Source organism: Leuciscus leuciscus (assembly GCF_965113295.1).
Source record: "Leuciscus leuciscus genome assembly, chromosome: 22".
NCBI classification, from domain to species: Eukaryota; Metazoa; Chordata; class Actinopteri; order Cypriniformes; family Leuciscidae; genus Leuciscus; species Leuciscus leuciscus.
Window position 1 is genome coordinate 915,385 of NC_138746.1, and position 25,660 is coordinate 941,044.

A 25,660-nucleotide genomic window follows, 5' to 3' on the forward strand; every position below is an offset into this window, starting at 1 on the left:
CAGGAAAATAATGCAACAAAGTTTGTTTCCAGAAGAAAATAGCGTCACAGTCCGGCTGAAGTATGTTCAGTGATGGTTCATTTCTGTTGTAAAAAAGTTATTAATTTAGTTCACATATATATATATATATATATATATATATATATATATATATATATATATATATATATATCCGCTCTGGAGAAATCGTGATGATGTCATCGTCCAGCTTTATACAGTAGACCTCTTCAGTGCCGGTTCGGATTGATAAACAGGAATATTACAGTCAGAACCAATGATTCAATCAAAAACATAGAGTCAACTCAGTTCACGTTTTGTTCTCATCTGATCAGGGCATTAAATCAATACTATTAATTCTGTTTTTTAAACCACAGTGAGCGAGCCAGAACATCACTCTACATGTTCACTGCGCCAGAACGCCACTCTACAGGTTCACTGCGCCAGAACACCAGAACATCACTCTACAGGTTCACTGCGCCAGAACGCCACTCTACAGGTTCACTGCGCCAGAACGCCACTCTACAGGTTCACTGCGCCAGAACGCCACTCTACAGGTTCACTGCGCCAGAACGCCACTCTACAGGTTCACTGCGCCAGAACGCCACTCTACATGTTCACTGCGCCAGAACGCCACTCTACAGGTTCACTGCCGCCAGAACGTCACTCTACAGGTTCACTGCGCCAGAACGCCACTCTACAGGTTCACTGTGCCAGAACGCCACTCTACAGGTTCACTGCGCCAGAACACCACTCTACAGGTTCACTGCGCCAGAACGCCACTCTACAGGTTCACTGCGCCAGAACACCACTCTACAAGTTCACTGCACCAGAACACCAGAACGCCACTCTACAGGTTCACTGCGCCAGAACATCACTCTACAGGTTCACTGCGCCAGAACACCAGAACATCACTCTACAGGTTCACTGCGCCAGAACACCAGAACATCACTCTACAGGTTCACTGCCGCCAGAACGTCACTCTACAGGTTCACTGCGCCAGAACACCAGAACATCACTCTACAGGTTCACTGCCGCCAGAACGCCACTCTACAGGTTCACTGCGCCAGAACGCCACTCTACAGGTTCACTGCGCCAGAACGCCACTCTACAGGTTCACTGCGCCAGAACGCCACTCTACATGTTCACTGCGCCAGAACGCCACTCTACAGGTTCACTGCGCCAGAACGCCACTCTACAGGTTCACTGCGCCAGAACGCCACTCTACAGGTTCACTGCGCCAGAATGCCACTCTACAGGTTCACTGCGCCAGAACGCCACTCTACAGGTTCACTGCGCCAGAACACCAGAACATCACTCTACAGGTTCACTGCCGCCAGAACGCCACTCTACAGGTTCACTGCGCCAGAACGCCACTCTACAGGTTCACTGCGCCAGAACGCCACTCTACAGGTTCACTGCGCCAGAACGCCACTCTACAGGTTCACTGCGCCAGAACGCCACTCTACAGGTTCACTGCGCCAGAACGCCACTCTACAGGTTCACTGCGCCAGAACGCCACTCTACAGGTTCACTGCGCCAGAATGCCACTCTACAGGTTCACTGCGCCAGAACGCCACTCTACAGGTTCACTGCGCCAGAACGCCACTCTACAGGTTCACTGCGCCAGAACACCACTCTACAAGTTCACTGCGCCAGAACACCAGAACGCCACTATACAGGTTCACTGCGCCAGAACATCACTCTACAGGTTCACTGCGCCAGAACACCAGAACATCACTCTACAGGTTCACTGCGCCAGAACACCAGAACATCACTCTACAGGTTCACTGCGCCAGAACACCAGAACATCACTCTACAGGTTCACTGCGCCAGAACACCACTCTACAGGTTCACTGCGCCAGAACATCACTCTACATGTTCACTGCGCCAGAACATCACTCTACATGTTCACTGCGCCAGAACATCACTCTACAGGTTTACTGCGCCAGAACGCCACTCTACAGGTTCACTGCGCCAGAACATCACTCTACATGTTCACTCACTGCGCCAGAACGCCACTCTACAGGTTCACTGCGCCAGAATGCCACTCTACAGGTTCACTGCGCCAGAACGCCACTCTACATGTTCACTGCGCCAGAACATCACTCTACATGTTCACTGCGCCAGAACGCCACTCTAGAGGTTCACTGCGCCAGAACACCAGAACATCACTCTACAGGTTCACTGCGCCAGAAAGCCACTCTACAGGTTCACTGCGCCAGAACACCAGAACGCCACTCTACAGGTTCACTGCGCCAGAACATCACTCTACAGGTTCACTGCACCAGAACACCACTCTACAGGTTCACTGCGCCAGAACACCAGAACATCACTCTACAGGTTCACTGCGCCAGAACACCAGAACGCCACTCTACAGGTTCACTGCGCCAGAACACCAGAACATCACTCTACAGGTTCACTGCGCCAGAACGCCACTCTACAGGTTCACTGCGCCAGAACACCAGAACATCACTCTACAGGTTCACTGCGCCAGAACATCATTCTACATGTTCACTGCGCCAGAACGCCACTCTACAGGTTCACTGCACCAGAACACCAGAACGCCACTCTACAGGTTCACTGCACCAGAACACCAGAACGCCACTCTACAGGTTCACTGCGCCAGAACATCACTCTACATGTTCACTGCGCCAGAACGCCACTCTACAGGTTCACTGCGCCAGAACGCCACTCTACAGGTTCACTGCGCCAGAACACCACTCTACAGGTTCACTGCGCCAGAACGCCACTCTACATGTTCACTGCGCCAGAACATCACTCTACATGTTCACTGCGCCAGAACGCCACTCTACAGGTTCACTGCGCCAGAACATCACTCTACATGTTCACTGCGCCAGAACGCCACTCTACAGGTTCACTGCGCCAGAACACCAGAACGCCACTCTACAGGTTCACTGCGCCAGAACATCACTCTACAGGTTCACTGCGCCAGAACACCAGAACATCACTCTAGAGGTTCACTGCGCCAGAACATCACTCTACAGGTTCACTGCGCCAGAACACCAGAACATCACTCTACAGGTTCACTGCGCCAGAACGCCACTCTACAGGTTCACTGCGCCAGAACGCCACTCTACAGGTTCACTGCGCCAGAACGCCACTCTACAGGTTCACTGCGCCAGAACACCAGAACATCACTCTACAGGTTCACTGCGCCAGAACGCCACTCTACAGGTTCACTGCGCCAGAACGCCACTCTACAGGTTCACTGCGCCAGAACGCCACTCTACAGGTTCACTGCGCCAGAACGCCACTCTACAGGTTCACTGCGCCAGAACGCCACTCTACAGGTTCACTGCGCCAGAACGCCACTCTACAGGTTCACTGCGCCAGAACACCACTCTACAGGTTCACTGCGCCAGAACGCCACTCTACAGGTTCACTGCGCCACGCCAGAACACCACTCTACATGTTCACTACGCCAGAACACCACTCTACAGGTTCACTGCGCCAGAACGCCACTCTACAGGTTCACTGCGCCAGAACACCACTCTACAGGTTCACTGCGCCAGAACACCACTCTACAGGTTCACTGCGCCAGAACGCCACTCTACAGGTTCACTGCGCCAGAACGCCACTCTACAGGTTCACTGCGCCAGAACACCAGAACATCACTCTACAGGTTCACTGCGCCAGAACGCCACTCTACAGGTTCACTGCGCCAGAACGCCACTCTACAGGTTCACTGCGCCAGAACGCCACTCTACAGGTTCACTGCGCCAGAACGCCACTCTACAGGTTCACTGCGCCAGAACGCCACTCTACAGGTTCACTGCGCCAGAACGCCACTCTACAGGTTCACTGCGCCAGAACACCACTCTACAGGTTCACTGCGCCAGAACGCCACTCTACAGGTTCACTGCGCCACGCCAGAACACCACTCTACATGTTCACTACGCCAGAACACCACTCTACAGGTTCACTGCGCCAGAACGCCACTCTACAGGTTCACTGCGCCAGAACGCCACTCTACAGGTTCACTGCGCCAGAACGCCACTCTACAGGTTCACTGCGCCAGAACGCCACTCTACAGGTTCACTGCGCCAGAACATCACTCTACAGGTTCACTGCGCCAGAACACCAGAACATCACTCTACAGGTTCACTACGCCAGAACGCCACTCTACAGGTTCACTGCGCCAGAACACCAGAACATCACTCTACAACTGCGCCAGAACACCAGAACATCACTCTACAGGTTCACTGCGCCAGAACACCAGAACATCACTCTACAGGTTCACTGCGCCAGAACACCACTCTACAGGTTCACTGCCGACATTCTCCTCCAGCTTCCTGTGATTCAGAGGTTTCAGATCAGAAACCGTCGTTAGTTCAGTGGAAATTAACAAATGTCTGAAGGCTCTTGTCTTTGGGATGTCTTACTAATAAATACATCATTATATATTAAAGTAAAATCAATCAAAACTGACTTTATCTGGACAATAACTTTATTCTAGATCTGCTGTAAAGCCTAAACACTCTCTGTTACTGTAATCTCCTATTATCACTGTAAAGCTGCTGTGAAACTCTATATTGTTAAAGTCTAACTTGACTAGACAACAGAGAACTTGAGAAAGAGCAGATCATATTTGTTAAATATAGGGTGAGATACAAACTTCTTATCTGGTATGATTCTGATGTCTTTTAGAGCATTATATGTGGTAAAAGTCTTTGGTTCGGAAGCAGAACTTCACGAGAGAAGAATCAAACAGATGTTCAGAAGAAGCAAAGCAGCACAAGATGTTCCTCCGTAAATCAAACATAGTGAAAGGCAGACGACGTGAAGTCTGGCCCTGAAACATCACTCGTCCCTGGAGATAAAGAGCACGAGCTTCAGGATCTCATGATAATCGATACGACTGTCTGCAGAAACAGAAGGGCAGGAGAAACACCAACACCACACTTCATCACAACACCAGATGTGTCTCCACACAGCGCTGAGCGTTACACTTCTGCACACAAACACTCGCAAGTAAAGCACACTGCAAAAACACTTTTCTTACTTAGATATTAGGACTGGAAACCAGACAAAAGTATCCAAAAATTCTTAAATCAAGATGCATTTACTAGATAAGTGAAATTAGATAAGATATTATGTCTTGTTTTCCAGGGGAATTAATCAAAAGTAAGTGAGTTTTTGCTTAAAACGAGCAAAATGATCTGCCAATGGAGTGAGAAATATAATCTTAAAGGGGTCATATAATGGTACATGCACTTTTACAAGTTGATTGTACTGAAATGTGTGTTGGCAGTGCCTGTACACAACCATCATAAAATGATAAAAATCCATCCAGTGTTTTGTTTTTTTATCTTCTTATATGTTTCCTCCCATCTCAAATCAAGCTGTTCGATATTGTGACGTCACAAAATCGACGCCCCTCCCACGATGGTTGATTGACAGCAGCGTTTCAACACAGACCCGCCCTCGCGAGCGAGCTGTCAATCATAGCCCGCGCCGACCGGCGCGTTCATTGTTGATAGCTGGAGCACTGAGTAGAATGGTGTCTAAGCGATTGTGGTGCTCTGTTCTTGGGTGTAATAAGGAACACAGCAGTCATGTGGATGTTCCTAAATCCGTACAGCTGAAGACGCAGTGGCTGAGTTTGTTTTCGAAGGGAATATTACTCACGATCAACGTCAATGCTTTCATGTTTGCGTGAACCATTTCACACACCAGACTGCTTTACAAACGAGGATCATTAAAAAGCTGGTTATTTGAAAAAAGGATCGGTACCAACTATTCGTGTTCCTGCTGCACCTCCAGGAGAACTGAAGTGAGTGTAACGTTTTATTGACCGTTATATTAATCTTTATATTAATCTTTGCAAATCGCTAGCTGCACGCTTCACGAATGCGGCTATTTTTACACTCAGGGTACATTACAGCATGTTTTCTATGTACAACGTTATCAATATAATTCATAATCCCTCGTTTATAATGAACGACGCGTTATGGATATTGTGTTATTGTGTTACGGTGTCCGCACAGAACAGAGGGGCGGGGTCAGCAAAGCTCATTATCATTTAAAAACACATGCACTTGAACGGCGTGCTGAAAACAGAGCTGTTTTTGACCAGGTAAAATGAGTGTTTTCTTACAATACTAATGAGAATCTTTAATTAAAGTATATTACAAACTTTTAATTTAGAGCCTAAAGAATCATATTAGCTTGTACAAAAATGACATTATATGACCCCTTTAATTCAAATAGAAACAGGATTATTTTTCTCACCCCATTGTCAGATAATTTATCTTGTTTTAAGCAAAAACTCACAATTTTTATTTATCTCCCCAGAAAACAAGACATAATATCTTATTATGTTCGGGAACACACTCGTGTGAGACGCTTCCGGAGGGAATTACACCAAATCATCCTGATCACACACTTCCAGAAACACCAAACCAACATTAGAGACGCTGCGATGCCATTGGTCCGCTGGTTACTCCAGTTATCCAATCACAGCCTCCGCTGAGTCACATGAGGTTTGAGGGATTTATTCAGCAAATGTGTTTCTGTCGTAGTTTATGTGCATTTCATCTTATCGGATAAAAAAAATTATACGTTTTCATTTAAAGTACAAAAATAACTCGAACTAAAACTGAAATAAAAAAATATACTGATATATTTAACAACAAAAGACAAAAATGCTAAATTACTCAAACTTTAACTAAAATAGAAAACAGAAAATATAAAAATAAAAACAAACTCAAAACTTTAATAAAAACTCAAATAGAATCTCAATGACACTATAATAACACTGCATCCATCAGGGTTATCATAGTCAACTTAACTAAAACCATAAAGAAATTCACTTTAAAAGAAAAAAATATTTTAAAAAACGTATTTAATTTCAGCTAGTTGCCAAAACAACATAATTTTCATTTAATTTACCTTGATGTAGCTACTAATAATAACTTTTTAATAACTAAAACTGAAATAAAAATGGATAAAACGATATAGATGCATTTAAAAATTAACTGGCAAAAATGACACAAAAAAAACCACAAAAAGTATTAAAACTTTTAAAGAAAATAATTATTACTTTTTTTATATTATTAATAATAAAAATAATAAACAATTCTTCCACCAATCGTTCATTAGCCGAACCATAGGCTGTTTAACTGCCAGCATAACAATAATCCAGAGTAAAAACAGAATTGTGCATCACATGTGTCCGTACAGTATAAGGTCTATTTCCCGGAATCGAATGCGTCTCATCCAATCAGATCGCAGGACTCTGTGAAGGTGCTTTAATTCAGTTATCATGGAGTAATCACTGATCGTCCAGCTCTCATACAGACGAGAACAGAGGAACTCAGAGAATCCGAGAGAGACGAGGCCTTAAGCAGCGCGTTTCATCTTCTTTAAGGATTACAGAAGAACACACACACACACACACACACACACACACACACACACACTAGTGATCTTCAAAGCTTGTGCACGAGCACGTGGGTGTGTCGCACGTTTACCATGGTTAGATGTAGTATGGAAGCACATTTCCACCACATAAGAGACAAAATAATGCTCTGCTAAATCATAATTAAGAGATAAAAAGTCAAAATGACATAAAATGTTGAAATTATGAGTCATAATTATGAGATCAATTGAAAATGTAGATAAAAATGATGACATACTAAATAGAAATTATGAGATTCAAAGTCAAAATTGACACAAACTTGATATATTAAGTTAAAGTTTTAAGATAAACAAAAAATTATGACAAAATGTTGCAATTATGACAGACAGAATTATGAGATAAAAAGTTGAAATTATGAGATAAGGTCAAAATTATGACATACTAAATCAAAGTTATGACAGATTTCTTTAAATTCATATACTAAATTGAACGTACAGTATGAGAGTAAAAAGTCAAAATTATGACAGAATTGAGATAAAAAGTCATATACTAAATCATAGTTATTATGAGAGTCAAAATTACAACAAAATGTTGTAATTATGAGTCAGAATTGAGATAAAAAGTCAAAATGATCAGATAAAATCATAATGACGTGTCAATGTTTAGATGGAAAAGCACACAAAGATACGGAGGAAGAACATTATGTTTTGCGGTTGGCGTTGACCCAGATCAGCAGAGCGACGACTGAATCAATGCATGTGTTTCTCCACTGTCCTGTCTGATTTTCCCCAGATATAAATCTATAAGTCTGAGTCTTTGTTTACTCAAATTACTATCATTAATAGAGCGGCTCTCATTGTTTTCTGGTCGTGCGCTGAAGGACTCATGCAGTTTAATGAGCGCTTTCACAACACACTGAATATGGATGAGAGTCGCAAGTCCACTGCAAACCTGCCTATTTTCTCTCTGCATGTATAAAGATGTGCTGAGAATTAAAATGTCACGGAGAACACAGAGAGCGCTGGATGTGTGTGCCATTAAGGAAAACACTCGGGCTATGTTTAACTTTAGCTGCTCATTTACACTCTTTTCACCTCACTTCAATATCTTCACTTTAATTATATGATCATTAACTCTTGAAGGCAACATCATACTGAAGGATTTTAAAGCAAACATGACCTATCCAGCACACAAAAACATTTTACTCATCTTCCTCTCTATGCTCTTTGGTCATTTGTGACTGAAAGATTGTACTATCTTAATTTTTTTTACTTCATCAGAGTGGTACGAAACTTGGTAAAGGTTTTGGCACTGACTATATGAACATGAAAAAAAAATCATGGACATGATTGGAACAGGTTAAATGGTCCTGAAAAAAAGTGTCACACTTGAAATGAGTCACAAAATACTCACACAAATGACGCATTGTGAATGAATAAGACGAGTTTCCTCTAGTGGACGCGTTTGGTACTGCAGCCGAACAACATCTCACTGAAAGATCATTTATTGAGATATCAAGCTTAAATTTGAAGCAAAACTTGTTTAGATTTATGGATTTGATTTTCTCAGTTTTAGAGTAAAATGTGTTTTTGAAAATATAGATTTCATAAAAAAAAATTTTTTTTTTTTGTGTGCATTTTTCATAACAATAAATGTAAACTTCTGTAACTTTAAGTTGACTTTTTAAAACTTTTTTCACTTCAGCAATAATCTGGGAAGTGTCGTCTTTGACAAGAGATCAAACTAAAGTCTGTCGCTCTAAAGCATTCAAGATTTACCACAGTTTAAGTTAGAAACTTCATTTTCAGGTCTATGCTCATAAATGGATTTTAAATACAGGGTAAATAGTATCATAAAATCCCCTAAAAATACAAAATATTAAATAAAAAACATTATCAAACTAAAATATAGTACATTCCTTCATTTAAATAAATTTTCTTTTGTCATTTTTGACCGCCTACCGAAGAGCATTATTTCTGAATCTTCTCTGAAAGTTCAAAACATGCCGCTTTTTAAACAATGGAACATTGTATCAATCTTCAAAGATTATGAGAACGTTACTTTTGAATGTTCTCGGAACATTCTGAAACAAGTAACATTTAAAAAATGTGACGAACGTCCAACTGAAACATTTCAGAAATAACATTCCATGAAAGGTGTATAAATGTTACATTTTGAGGATGTTATTAAAGACCAGATAGTAGTATGTCTTAATTCTGTTTCTATTAAGTTTATTTTTCTCAGCCCATTGGCAGATAATTTTGCTTGTTTTAAGCACCAATTCGCTTAATTTTGATTAATTCCCCCAGAAAACAATACATAATATCTTATGTCATTTTACTCATCGAGTAAATGCTTCTTGATTTAAGAATTTTTTGATATTTGGACTGGAAACAAGACAAAACTACTGAGTAAGAAGAGCATTTTTGCAGTGTAGTCTGAATATGTGATTGCATTAGAATGGAGCGCTGCTGTAAATATCAGGGTTGAGATCGATAAATGGCCTGGGCTTTGAAGTCCTCCATCCACTCGCCTCACGAGAGACACAGCGTCCAGCGCATCGATCTCATGCCGGTTTATTTTAGCTTCACGCCGGCTCCCTGAGACTCGAAACCTGCTGCACAAACCAGACTCAAACTACAGCAACAATACAGGGGAAACACTGGACTATTGTACTTGGTGAGGGACTGAATAACTTGGCTGATAACCTTAACAGCAACATAATATTCATTCATCAAATTGTAGGAATGATAATCTGATCCTCACTGCTGTATGTGAACCATTCAAAGAAAATACATAGAAACTGCTAAAGAAAATATCATGCTTCGAACACAGTTTTAGATGAGGATCAAAAGCATGATGTGATGCTGTGATTGACATGATCTGTGTTGATTGACAAGGAAACAACGCATCACATGAGTATAATATTAGAACTATTTGTGTGCTATTTTCACATTTCACCACATAAGAAAAAACAATGCTCCGGTGAATCGTAATTATGAGATGAAAAGTCAAAATGATGACATACCAAATCAACATTATGAGATTAAGGTCAACATTATGACAAAATGTTTAAATTATGAGTCATAATTATGAGGAAAAAGTCAATTATGAGAAGTTAAAATTGAGATAAATTGAAATGATGACAATAAATTGAAATTGTTAGATTTAAAGTCAAAATGATGACACTAAATCATATGACTTAAATGAAATTATGATATACTAAATTAAAGTTATGAAATTAAAAAGTCAAAATTATGACAAAATGTTGAATGACATGTAATGCAACCAATCACTGTTCGTTTTGTTCCGCGTCATGTTTAGTGTGAAAATGTAACATTAAAGGGATACTTCACCTCTGGAAAGATGAATGTGTATTTAAAATAGGTCATTTATGTAGAAGAAATGTGAAGACATTTTTGAATTTGGAGTTTTCTAGACTGAGAAAAGCCAGAAAATGTATTTTTGGCTTATGTGGATGAAAGACAACAACTCCCAGAATGCACTTGCTTCGCTGCCCTAGGAGGCCACTCCCAAGCCACGCCTACCGGTTACAGAGCGCAGTTGAAAACAACAAGGATTAGCTACTAGTGAGTCTCCGTGACGAGTTTGCCAGGGATTTCGAGATCGCTCAAAATGTCCGCGTTTCAGCTTTTGCGTTCTACAGTCGCCATTCATCATGTTTACTGTGGCGAGCAGGACGAGGCTGAGGGGCACGGGAGAACGACGCGAGGCCGGTGGCGTCATTACTGAGACGCATCGGTCTCCGAGGAGCGGGAATTTTCTTAGCAATGTTAAAACGCACATCAACCGAGCACTTGTTTAGCGTTCATGTATTCCTCATTTGTATTTCTTTCGAAGTGGTGAATTATTGCATGGTTACGTTACCGGGATGTTCAGTCAGATGCGGTGCGAAACTAGGATGGTTCACAACACAAACGTCCGTGTCCTCGTCTGATTCAGAGATTTCGTCCAGGAGAAATTGGCATCGTTTAAATGCTTTGCAGCAGACGGACTCTATCTCTGTGTTCGTAGCGGTTCGTAGTTGCATAGTGAGATCACCGGCGCCACCAGTCCGCCCCCAGCTCGAGCCAGTCTGGGCTTCTCGTCCGCGACAGGCAGGTCTTCTGCCTCGGCTGCTCTTCGCTATGCGGCTTGTAAAGGTAGCCACAAACACCTGATTCGAGCATCAGACTTCCGAAATCCTCTTCTTCTACATCATATTGAGTAACGTTACCCTCCGCTATTGTCATATCTTCACAGCTTGCTCCACAGTGCCTGTTAGCTTAGCTTCCAAACAAGATGGAGGATATTGCTTTTAGTTTCAGAAAGTGAAGTCCCACCCACTGATCTGTAATAGGCCTGTAGCGTGAGCGGGTCCCGCCCCCTGGAATAATGAGGAGCTTGTTTGTAGTCTCTACACTTTTCAATGAAATGTGACTTCCTGCTTATTATGACGCAAAATGATGATTTTTACGTCATAATAAGCAGGAAGTAAAACACTTAAATCCTTATTTCTCCCATCTCAGGGAAAAATTTATGAAAAATCCACGTTTATTATAATATATGACTGGGTTTCTAACAATACAAAGCTTAATGCAAATGGGTGAAGTGTCCCTTTAAAGTATCGGTTCAGGCACCGGTACCATTTTAAAAGTATAGATTTGGCACCGGTATCGAAAAAACTCAAACGATACCCAGCCCTAATTATGCAGCAGCAATTTTCACCTTGACTTCTCCAGTGTCAGAGGAAGAGAAGAAAGTCAGTCAGAGTGTGAGGTGTGTGTGTGTCGTAAGACTTCTCACTGATTGAATTAGTCAGTAAAGCCGATTTACTGAAGCAGTGGGACGCATGTCCGCCCGTATCTGCTCCACACACACACACACACACACACACTGTCGGACCTCGAGACGCCCAGCTGTCGACTCACACGTGTGACGCGCGAATCCCGCCACACCATTAGCACATCATTAATTCATGCTGTTTGCATTCATCCATTACACATGCAGCGGCTGGGGTTCTGGCGGGTTCCTCACGGACGCTCAGTGTATATGTGATCATTGATCAGGGGTCAGAGAGACAGCGCTGAAGAGAGTCCAGAGAGACTTCACTGGTGTCTCTCAATCACACACAGGGTTATTAACGGCAACTAAAGAAAATAAACTTCCCTTAGTTGAATTACTTGAATTTTAAATACCTGAATTAAATCAATTTCAACTGAAACAAAAAATATATAAAAAAATTGTGTTGTAGTCAAGAGCACTTAAACCAAGACCAAGACAAGAGTGTGTTGAGACCAAGACAAGACCATGACAAAAGTTTGTTGAGACCCAGAGAAGACCAGAGTGTGTTGAGACCAAGACAAGACCAAGACAAGAGTGTGTTGAGACCAAGACAAGACCAAAACCAAAGTGTGTTGAGACCAAGACAAGACCAAGACAAGAGTGTGTTGAGACCAAGACGAGACCAAGACCAGAGTGTGTTGAGACCAAGACAAGACCAAGACAACAGTGTGTTGAGACCCAGAGAAGACCAGAGTGTGTTGAGACCAAGACAAGACCAAGACAAGAGTGTGTTGAGACCAAGACAAGACCAAAACCAAAGTGTGTTGAGACCAAGACAAGACAACAGTGTGTTGAGACCAAGACCAGAGTGTGTTGAGACCAAGACAAGAGTGTGTTGAGACCAAGACAAGACCAAAACCAAAGTGTGTTGAGACCAAGACAAGACCAAGACAAGAGTGTGTTGAGACCAAGACAAGACCAAAACCAAAGTGTGTTGAGACCAAGACAAGACCAAGACAAGAGTGTGTTGAGACCAAGACGAGACCAAGACCAGAGTGTGTTGAGACCAAGACAAGACCAAGACCAGAGTGTGTTGAGACCCAGACGAGACCAAGACCAGAGTGTGTTGAGACCCAGAGAAGACCAAGACCAGAGTGTGTTGAGACCCAGAGAAGACCAAGACCAGAGTGTGTTGAGACCCAGAGAAGACCAAGACCAGAGTGTGTTGAGACCCAGACGAGACCAAGACCAGAGTGTGTTGAGACCCAGAGAAGACCAAGACCAGAGTGTGTTGAGACCCAGACGAGAGTGTGTTGAGACCCAGACGAGACCAAGACCAGAGTGTGTTGAGACCCAGACGAGACCAAGACGAGACCAAGACCAGAGTGTGTAGAGACCCAGAGAAGACCAAGACCAGAGTGTGTTGAGACCCAGAGAAGACCAAGACCAGACCAAGACCAGAGTGTGTTGAGACCCAGAGAAGACCAAGACCAGAGTGTGTTGAGACCCAGAGTAGACCAAGACCAGAGTGTGTTGAGACTCAGACGAGACCAAGACGAGACCAAGACCAGAGTGTGTTGAGACCCAGAGAAGACCAAGACCAGAGTGTGTTGAGACCCAGAGAAGACCAAGACCAGAGTGTGTTGAGACCCAGAGAAGACCAAGACCAGAGTGTGTTGAGACCCAGGGAAGACCAAGACCAGAGTGTGTTGAGACCCAGAGAAGACCAAGACCAGAGTGTGTTGAGACCCAGAGTAGACCAAGACCAGAGTGTGTTGAGACCCAGAGAAGACCAAGACCAGAGTGTGTTGAGACCAAGACCAGAGTGTGTTGAGACCAAGACCAGAGTGTGTTGAGACTCAGAGAAGACCAAGACCAGAGTGTGTTGAGACCCAGAGTAGACCAAGACCAGAGTGTGTTGAGACCCAGAGAAGACCAAGACCAGAGTGTGTTGAGACCAAGACCAGAGTGTGTTGAGACCCAGAGAAGACCAAGACCAGAGTGTGTTGAGACCCAGAGAAGACCAAGACCAGAGTGTGTTGAGACCCAGAGAAGACACGGCGCAACCGAATGCTTAAAACAAAAACAAATATCTGCCAATGGAGTCAGAAAAATAAACTTAATTCAAAGGGAGAAACAAGATTTTCAGACCCTATTGGCAGATATTTGTTCTTGTTTTAAGCACAAACTCAATTAATTTAATAATTTTTTCTTAAGTAAATGTATCTTGATGTAAGAATTTTTTTATATTTATTACAACACAAAAATACTAAGATCTTTTTTTTTTTTTTACATTTCTGTCCACCTAAAATAATAATAATTGATCATTTCACAGACATCACTCAGATTCCCTCTATTTTCCACTCTATAAGATCTGAATCAGACTGTGTGGGCGATTCGGCGGAGACTCATAACCTCACTGAAAAGCTTTAAAGGGAAATATTATGGAAAACAACACTACTGCTGTTTCTCCTTGCCAAGTCTCTGTACTGTTGGTTTCTCATTTGCATAAAGTCCTGCTCATATTCACACTCCTGCTCATGATCTCCTCAAATCACAAACTTTCATTGAAAATCAATGATTTCCAGAAGTCACACTCAGCGTCAATGAGACTATTATTTAGTTGTTTCTCATTGTTGTAGGCGTTCATCATTTTTGTATGACAGCCTGGCCAAACATTGTCACACAATTTGCACGTTTTATTGCGTTATTAAACACAAACAAAACAATTGACTCCAAGCATAACTATGTAATATGCTTACAGAACTTTACCACTTTTAATAATATTTAAATAAAGGGTGAAGATGTAAATCACTTTTGGCTACTTCTCTCTCACACTCACTACTCACACTCACACTCACTACTCACTACTCACTACTCACTACTCACTACTCACTACTCACTACTCACTACTCACACACAAACAGTATGTATAAGGTTACATAGTGAAAGTATAAAGGAATGTTAATTTTATATATTATATATATATATATATATATATATTTATAAAACTATTTCTTTTTTAAATTATTATTATTATTAACAAGCATCTGAAAAGCAAGAAAGACGACAAACGAGCACAAGCGTCTCTCAGCCGCAGTGAATGATGAGATTCTCTGAAGAGCACACCATTAAAACAGTAATTACACGTATTCAGCACACGCTCAATCAGCTGGAGATGCCTAACGAGAGCGAAAGATGAAGCATTAACGAGGAGGAGAAGATCCCGGAGAGCAGGAACACGTGTGGGAATATGGCCCACATACCAGACACGAGGAAAACACACACTCCCATCGGCCTCGATTCGCCAGCCTCTAAATGAGAACTTATCATTGTAACAGGGTTTGAAATAACTTTTTCACTCACCGGCCAATTTGGCTACTAAATGTTTAAGTCACCGGCTATTCAGAACTTCTACTAGCCAAAGAAAAGAAGAAAAGGAAATGAACAAGATTAACTACATCACAGCTTATATATATATAGCCTACACACACACACACACACACACACACACATATACTGTATATATATCTAATAAAGTCATACCGCCTGCAGACACGGGAAAACACTTCCATCGGCTTCTTAATGAGGATTCATCATAGTAACGGCGTATCTGTGTGTGTCGGTGTGTTTGCAAGCGTTATAGTTCTGCTTCTGTCTTTGAGTTTGTAACCAGGAGTTTCATTGATCGAGTTGTTGCATCCGATGTTCCTTTCGTTAATGAGTCCGCTTGTGTTTTAAAGCCCTGTGTTTGTTCAGTTCATTTGTCTATTCTCGTCTCATCATACACTTATTCTGTTCCTGAGTCATAGTTTTCTGAGTGTTTTGAGTAGGAATTTAATCAAATCTACAACATCCAGCGATTAGATCCAGATCTTGGTTTTCCATGTATTTGACAATCCCACATGCCTGTTAACTGCCCTTTTTGAGCACAGATCTGAAGGTTTTGGAAACTTACCTGAGGTTGGTCTCTCTTTAACCATCGGTAGGAAAAAAGTTAAGTTTCTTTCTTTTTAAAATTTTTACTTCATCGGAATGGTATGAAACTTAGTAAAGGTTTTGGCACTTGCTGTGTGAACACAAAATCATGGACATGATTTGAACAGGTTAAATGGTCCTGAAAAAAATAGTCACACTTGTGTTCCTCGCGGTCAGAAATGACGCATTGTAAATGAATGGAGACGAGTTTCCTCTAGTGGAAGCGTTTGGTACTGCAGCCGAACAACATCTCACTGAAAGATCATTTATTGAGATATCAACCTCAAATTTGGAACACAACTTGCTAAGATTTATGGCTTTGATTTTCTTGCAGTTTTAGAGTAAAACATGTTTTTGAAAAAATATATTTCATACAAAAATGTAATAGTAATTTTGTGGTTATTTTCATAACAATAAACATAAAATTCTAGTTAAGTTAAGTTGACTTTTTAAAAACTTTGTTTCACTTCAGCAATAATCTGCCAAGTGTCATCTTTAAAAAGAGACCAAACTTAAGTCTGTGATCCAAAGCATTCAAGATTTATGACAGTTTGAGTTGGAAATTGTATTTCTTTTTGTGCTCAAAAAGTGAATAAATAGATCATAAAACATAAATATAATTTAGTACCATAAATCCCATTAAAATACAAAATAATAAATAAAAAACACTATCATACTAAAATATAGTACATTCATTTCATTGAATTTATTTTACAATTAAAGTTACGTTTAACATCCGCCTCCTTCCCTGAACTTTATTACAGTTTCGAGAAACGGGGTGTAATTTGATGAATGACTGACTGAACAATCATGACAACAGTCCAACAGAGAAAACTGCCAATAATCCCAATCTCACCCAGGGTCAATATTTCCTTTCTATCATATTTACTAACGGCGTAATGAAAGAAACACACACACATCGAATGAAACCAGAACAGAAGAGCTCTTTCCTCTTCAGACTCTGACGTGAAGTTCGGCTGAGAACGAGCAGCTTTAACTGGATCTGTGCGTGTGTGTTTCAACTTAATCTGATATCGCCAGACAGAAAACATCCTTCACGTTCAGCCCACACACACACACACACACACACACACACACACACACTCATCCCAGTCTTAAAGGGACAGTTCTGCTAAAAATGTTCTGTCATCATTATGTTGATCCAAACCTGCATGACTTTAAACAGCAGATATTTAACAACATCTGGACACGTCTCATAATGAGTTATACATATTTCAACAGTGAAATGTTTCTTAAAGCCCATAAAAGCCCAATAAAAAATCATAACAGTGGTCCATATTTTAGTCTCCTGAAGTCATGTGACAGATTTCTGTGATCATACAGATTGGTTTTTGTGTTTGTCATAATAACAACATGAGATTTGAGAGTTTTGGCGGAGTCTGTTCCTCAAACAACGATTACATGTTGTGTTTACGGTATTTCTGTCGCGTCTGAAGCTTGACAGACACCATCACTGTCACTGTGTGGAAAAGAGCCTCACGAAGAATCTAATATTGAGTCTCGTGTCTGTGTTTGTGCTGGAGGCGGAAGACTGTCAAAGGTCATCAGAGAGAGAGGAGAAAAACAAGCTGTGTGTGTGTGTGTGTGTGTGTGTGTGTGTGTGTGTGTGTGTGTGTGTGTGTGTGTGTGTGTGTGTGTGTGTGTGTGTGTGTGTGTGTGTGTGTGTGTGTGTGTGTGTGTGTGTGTGTGTGTGTGTGTGTGTGATGACGAGGGAAGCACAAGACAAAAAAGAAAAACCAGTGAGAATTAATGAAGGAGAGATGCCGTATCTGATGACCAGTTACTTTAGTATCATTAAGATATATCATTTTTTATTAATATTTTAAATACATCCACACATCTGAATTTTTTTGTTTGTTTTCTTTTTCTTTTAGTACATCAAGTATAAAACTTGTTCCGCTCAACTGAGGTGGATAATTGTTTTATCCGATAAGAAGAAATACACATAAACTACGACAGAAACACATTTACTGAATAAATCCCTCAAACCTCATGTGACTCAGCGGAGGCTGTGATTGGATAACTGGAGTAACCAGCGGACCAATGGCGTCGCAGCGTCTCTAATGTTGGTTTGGTGTTTCTGGAAGTGTGTGATCAGGATGATTTGGTGTAATTCCCTCCAGAAGCGTCTCAAACACACGAGTGTGTTCCCGAACGCCAGAGAACACGACAGCGTTTACTGTGTTACGCCTGACGCTCGACACACACTCGTTCATGATGGAGGGAAAAACAGCCATATTACAGAAACTTACAGTTTATTACTGATATTCTGCAGCAGTTTCACAGGAAGTGATGATTTTATTCTCTTGAACACATGAGATGGAAACTCTGCTTTATTTATGTTTTATGCACTATTCCGGTTTTGCAACATTACTACAGACTGCATCTTCAGTGAAGGACACATTATGAATCGCTCTGCTGAATTATTGATGCCGAGAGAGAGAGAGAGAGAGAGAGAGAGAGAGAGAGAGAGAGACTATGAGCTTGATAAGTGTTTCACAGCTGACTCTTTACCTCCTTCATTAAAGGAGCGGACATGCAAATTCATGCACACACACACGCGCACACACACACGCACACACACACACACACACACACACACACACACACACACACACACACACACACACACACACACACACACACACACACGTGTTATCAAATACAAATGACGGTCTCACTAAGCAAATGTGAAATGTTTATTCTCAGCTCATGCATATTTGATTTCAATAACATATCTGAGCGTGTGTGTGTGTGTGTGTGTGTGTGTGTGTGTGTGTGTGCGCGTGTGTGTGTGTGTGTGTGACGCTTCACCCTGCGGCTTCAGTCGACACGTTATCGAGGTCAGCGTGAGGATCTGCTCTTCTCATGTTTTCTCTACACGATTATTGTAAACGCATGTACAAGTGCTCATCTCTACTGATACAGTGTTTCTTTATTAAAAATGTAAGGAAAAATTCACCCTAAAATGTAATAAAAGTGTAAGTTTCTGTAATGTGGCTCTTTTTCCCTCCATCATAAATGAGTTTGTCTCAGAGCGTCAGATATATATATGTGTGTGTGTGTGTGTGTGTGTGTGTACACATATACACACACATATATTATATAAACACAAACTTTTATGTTGGATGCGATTAATTGATTTGACAGCGCTACTAAATATTAATTGTCTTTTAAACAATTGTCTTTCATGGTGTTTTATTCATTTGCAGTGCTTAATAATTTAACTTATTTGATCATTTAATTGATAATTGTTGTATGTAAAAGAGCTGCATGAGGATTTTAACAAATGAACATATGAAAAATATAAAAAGCTCAGCCTACAAATGAACATAAGGCAGTAAATGACGTCATTTTAGTTTTTTGAAATCACAATGATCTTCTCTTTGGACTCTATGTTTAAAAGCAGGGCGGATGTGAGTCCCAGAATCCCTCGGGACGCTTCACGTGAGGATCATCATGAGGAATAGCCTGCTGTAACTCAGTGTTCCTGCACAGCGAATACGAGTGTGAGAATCTGCTGAAGGATGAGAACATCAAACGCTCAGATCTCCTGCGGGAGGATCCTGATAATGAAGTGCGTATGATCATCATATCCTGATAACACTGGCTGATATCTGAGGAAAGCAGAATAACGTACTGTTGTTCTTTTTAAAAAAGTACAACTAGTCCTTCAGTCTGTTCGGACTTCTGTGTTCTGTAACGTACACTGCTAAATTTACGGTAAAAAAAACGGCAGCTTCTGTTGCCAGAAATTTACCGTAAAATATACGGTAGCAACATTTTAGGTTTTACAGACTTAACTTAAATTTACAGTAAAAAAACATATTTCAATATCTGATATGTTATGTATGAAATGTTGATTTACCGACTTATTGAAGTACTAATATCTGTTTTGTATCATTGTAATACACTGACAACCACCAATCACAGCAGTGACGAGAGTCACATGATCAATCAAAGCTCATCACAAGCAGATTTTCCACAAGATCGTTAATATTAATATAGAAGCTGCACAGTGTCACTCACACAAACACTAATGGTAACGCACATGAAATTTAAAAAATGCAATAAACATTAATTTAACAACATTAAATGTAACATAAACCCTAATGTACATAACTGATTAGAATAAACTAAGAAAAACTATGAAGAAACAGTTATTTTAACAATGTGAAGTGTCACGCAGGAAATTGTGGGAATGGTATTTCACTGTAAATTATATAATGACTTGTTCTTTTTCACTTCCAAAAACTGCATGAAAATTACATTAAAGGGGAGGTATAATGCCCTTATAAGTGTGGTATAAGTGTGTGTGTGAAGCTTTAGCTCTAAATGCCCCACAGATATTTTTATATAGCATGTTAAAATTGTCACTTTTTGAGGGTGAGCAAAAACATGTAGTTTTTGTGGCTGTCCCTTTAAATGCAAATGAGCTGCTGCTCCCGGCACAGGGGGCGGAGCTTCAAGAGCTTGTGTTCTTTTACCTCACACACACATGCACTGAAAATGTCATAAACTTTTAGCCTTTTATGTTCAAACCGGAGTCAGACAATGATGGAGAGACTCAAGAAGGAGTGACAACATGTAGAAGCAACAGGACATTTCTGAATGATTAGTTGATGAATTTATGTAGTTTATGTGGTTATCTTCTAGTCATTGATTAGCATATTCTAATCTATACGTTCCCGGGGGCGGGGTTTATGTAAATGTTAGGGTTGGTGATGTTACTAACCCGGGAGGAATGTGGTGTAGTCTCTACCAGCCGTTTGTTGTAGTTCTTAAAAAGTGATTTCTGTAAAAGCAAATATCTCCCTTTGCTTTGAACTTTGAGCGTCGTAACTTTGCAGATGTTGTTTATGATCAAACAGCAACATTACACACTAACTACAGTTAGAAGAGTCAAATCATAATCAACCACCCCTTTAACTGTACGCTTAGATCTATCACAGTTATTGACCGTATACCGAAGTACGGAAACTGTCTTTTACCGTTAAAATCACGACCATTGTTTACAGTGTATGATCTTATCCTGAACTCAACACAACTGAACTGAACACAACACAACTCGACTCGACACAACTCAACTCAACATGACTCAACACACCACACCTCAACACACCACACCACAACTCAACTCAACTCAACTCGACACAACTGAACTCGACACACCACACCTCAACACACCACACCACAACTCAACACAACTCAACTCACCACAACACAACTCAACACAACTCAACTCGACACAACTGAGCTCGACACAACTGAGCTCGACACAACTGAGCTCGACACAACTGAGCTCGACACAACTGAGCTCGACACAACTGAGCTCGACACATCTCTGACAGTAATTCCTCCTGGAGATTAAGAAACATTCATCAAACACTGTTTATCATCTATTGGATTGTCTTAGATGATTGAAACTCCACAGATGTGCATCAACACTGTAATAAGGATTATTGGAGAACGTTCAGTCTTTACACGTTTAATTCAATGTGTTGCTGTTTCTTTGTAATTCCTTTACAAGTAACTTTTGAAAGAAACTGAAAAATGTCAGTTTATTTCAGAGCAGAATGTTCGTTGTTTCTTTGTGTGAATGTCCAGCAACACAATAACCTCAAAATGCCAAGGATGTCAGAAAAGGCTTTATGAATCAATCCAACATTCAAAGGTTGCCTTGACAAACTGAGCTTTTCTAGCTCTCTTTCTCTCCTTTCTTCCAGCTGGAGTAATGTACATCAAAATAACAAAGCAATACACTTCCATACACTGGACTGTACAAAGAACACACATTCATTCTTTAGTTTGATATGTCTCTCAGAGAACAAAGACATGTTCTGAGAAAGTTTTGCTAACATTCTCATTAAGTTATGAAAATGTTATTAACGTAAAGCGAATGTAAAGGAAACATTCCATTTTGCAAACATTATGGGAACATTACTTTTGAATGTTCTCTGAACGTTCTGAAACAAGCAACATTTAAAAAATGTTAGATGATGAAAGTTCAACTACAATGTTTCAGAAATAACGCTCCATGAATGATGAATGAATAATGTTTGTGTGCTAACGTTTGAGAACATGATTAAAGACCTGAGAACTCTGAACATTCTATTAACGTCACTGGGAGAACCTTTGTTCGTAACGACTCGACTCGACACAACACGACTCAACACGACTCAACTCAACCCAACTCAACTCAACTCAACACCTCAACACAACACACCTCAACACAACACACCTCAACACAACACACCTCAACACAACACAACTCAACACAACACAACTCAATGGAACTCAACACGACTCAACAACACACCTCAACACACCTGAACTCAACAAAACACAACTGAACCCAACACGACTCAACACACCTGAACTCAACAACTCAACAACCAACTGAACCCAACACGACTCAACACACCTGAACTCAACAACTCAACAACACAACACAACACAACTGAACCCAACACGACTCAACACACCTCAACAACACGACTCAACACAACTGAACTCAACAACTCAACACACCACAACACAACACACCTCAACACAACACAACGGAACTCAACACACCTCAACACACCTGAACTTAACACAACACATCACAACTGAACTCAACACACCTCAACACACCTGAACTTAACACAACACAACTGAACTCAACACACCACAACACACCTCAACACAACACAACGGAACTCAACACACCTCAACACACCTGAACTCAACAACTCAACAACACAACACAACTGAACCCAACACGACTCAACACACTTCAACACACCTCAACACGACTCAACTCAACACGTCTCAACTCAACACAATTCAACACAGCTCAACACAACTCAACACAACGGAACTCAACAACTCAACTCAACACAACTCAACACAACACAACTGAACTCAACACGACTCGACACGACGGAACACGACTCAACACGACTCAACACGACACGACTCAACAACTCATAACAACACAACACAACACAACTGAACTCAACACGACTCGACACGACTTACAACTCGACACAAACGAATCAACAACTCAACACGACTCAACACGACAACAACGGAAGTCGACACGACGGGACTCGACACGACGGGACTCTACTCGACACGACGGGACTCGACACGACTCGACGCCACACAACACAACTCAACTCATAACAACCCAACACAACTGAACTCAACACGACTCGACTCGACACGACTTACGACTCAACACGACTCAACTCAACACAATTCAACACAGCTCAACACAGCTCAACACAACTTAACACAACGGAACTCAACACAACTGAACTCGACACGACTCAACACAACAACGGAACTCGACACGACAGAACTCGACACGACGGAACTCGACACGACGGAACTCGACACGACGGAACTCGACACGACGGAACTCGACACGACGGAACCTGACACGACTCGACACGACTCGACACGACACGACACCACAACTCAACACGACGCGACTCGACACGACTCGACACGACTCGACACAACAACTCAACGACACGACAACTCAACGACACGACTCAACTCAACACAATTCAACACAGCTCAACACAACTCAACACAATTCAACACAGCTCAACACAGCTCAACACAACTCAACACAACTCAACACAACTCAACACAACTCAACACAACTCAACACAACTCAACACAACGGAACTCGACACGACTCAACACAACAACGGAACTCGACACGACGGAACTCGACACGACGGAACCTGACACGACGGAACCTGACACGACTCGACACGACACGACTCAATTCAACACAGCTCAACACAGCTCAACACAACTCAACACAACGGAACTCGACACGACTCAACACAACAACGGAACTCGACACGACGGAACTCGACACGACGGAACCTGACACGACTCGACACGACACGACTCGACTCGTCACAACTCGACACGACTCGACACGACTCACCACAACTCAACACGACACGACACGACTCGACACGACACAACAACTCAACGACACAACTCAACGACACGACACGACACGACTCGACACGACAACTCAACGACACGACTCGACACAACAACTCAACGACACGACTCGACACGACTCGACACGACAACTCAATGACACGACACGACTCGACACGACTCAACAACTCAACGACACGACTCAACACAACACAACTCAACAAACTCATAACAACACAACACAACACAACTGAACTCAACACGACACGACTCGACTTACGACTTGACACGAAATGACTCAACGATGACTCAACACGACAAGACTCAACAACACAACACAACTCAACAACTCATAACACAACACAACTGAACACGACTCGACACGACTTATGACTCGACACAACTCGACTCGACACAACTCGACACACCCCGCACACAGCTGTAATTACGTCCACTGATTAGCGCAGCAGTGATTTTGCGTAGCAGAAGTGTGAGTCAGTACTGTAACTAAATGGGTCATTCCACACTCGCTCCATATGATCATAAACCCACAGTGAACTGACCTCGTTTCTGGCGTTCGTGACACATTCTGCCCTACAGCAAACTTCAGGTCTCGTCTTTCAATGTGACACATTCAGTTCCAGCACAATCCAACTGATAAAGAACCATAATTCCCCTGGATTTCCATAATCCTCACTAATGAACCAATTAAACAGCAAATGATGTAATTGGCAGGTTTTGTTCAAACAGACCGTAGCGGATCTCTAGTTCTCTACAGTCACATTGTTGCATGAACTGCATTTGAAATATAACACACAATTTGCATTTGCGTTGCGTAACATCAGAACAATCAGTATGGTCTGTCTTCTGTATTTTTACAAGTATAGCATACTACACTTTTAAACACACAATACTCAGTAAAAGTGAACTTAGATGAAGAATAATGCATGTTTTACTATCAATAACCATTAATAAATGCACCAAGCAATATGAGAAATAAATACATATAGATTGTGGCTGCATTCTGAAACTCATAATCTGTATATACCGGTAATACACTGCAAAAATACTCTTCTTACTTAGTATTTTTGTCTTGTTTCCAGTCCAAATATCTAAAAATTCTTGAATCAAGATGCATTTACTAGATGAGTAAAATGGCATAAGATTTTATGTCTTGTTTTCCGGGGGAATTAATAAAAAAGTAAGTGAGTTTTTGCTTAAAACAAGCATAATTATCTGACAATCGGGTAAGAAAAATAACCTTAATTCAAACAGAAGCAGGATTATTTTTCTCACACCATTGTCAGATCATTTAGCTTGTTTTAAGCAACTACTCACTTAATTTTTACTTATTTCCCCAGAAAACAAGACATAATATCTCATGGCATTTTACTATTGTAAATGCATCTTGATTTTATATTTTTTTTGATATTTGGACTGGAAACAAGACAAAAATACTATGCAAGAAAAGCATTTTCTGCAGATGACACACATATTTAGGTGAGAGCAAGCATTCACCAAACACCTAAAGCTCATCTG

The 25,660-nt window shown here is 41.4% G+C and overlaps 1 protein-coding gene across 2 annotated transcripts in view; it reads right to left on the reverse strand.

The window, feature by feature from the left end:
• The window catches only part of stk32c (serine/threonine kinase 32C), an 89,072-nt gene that overhangs the window by 63,061 nt on the left and 351 nt on the right, over positions 1 to 25,660 (reverse strand). The gene's annotated exons all lie outside the window — the stretch shown is intronic.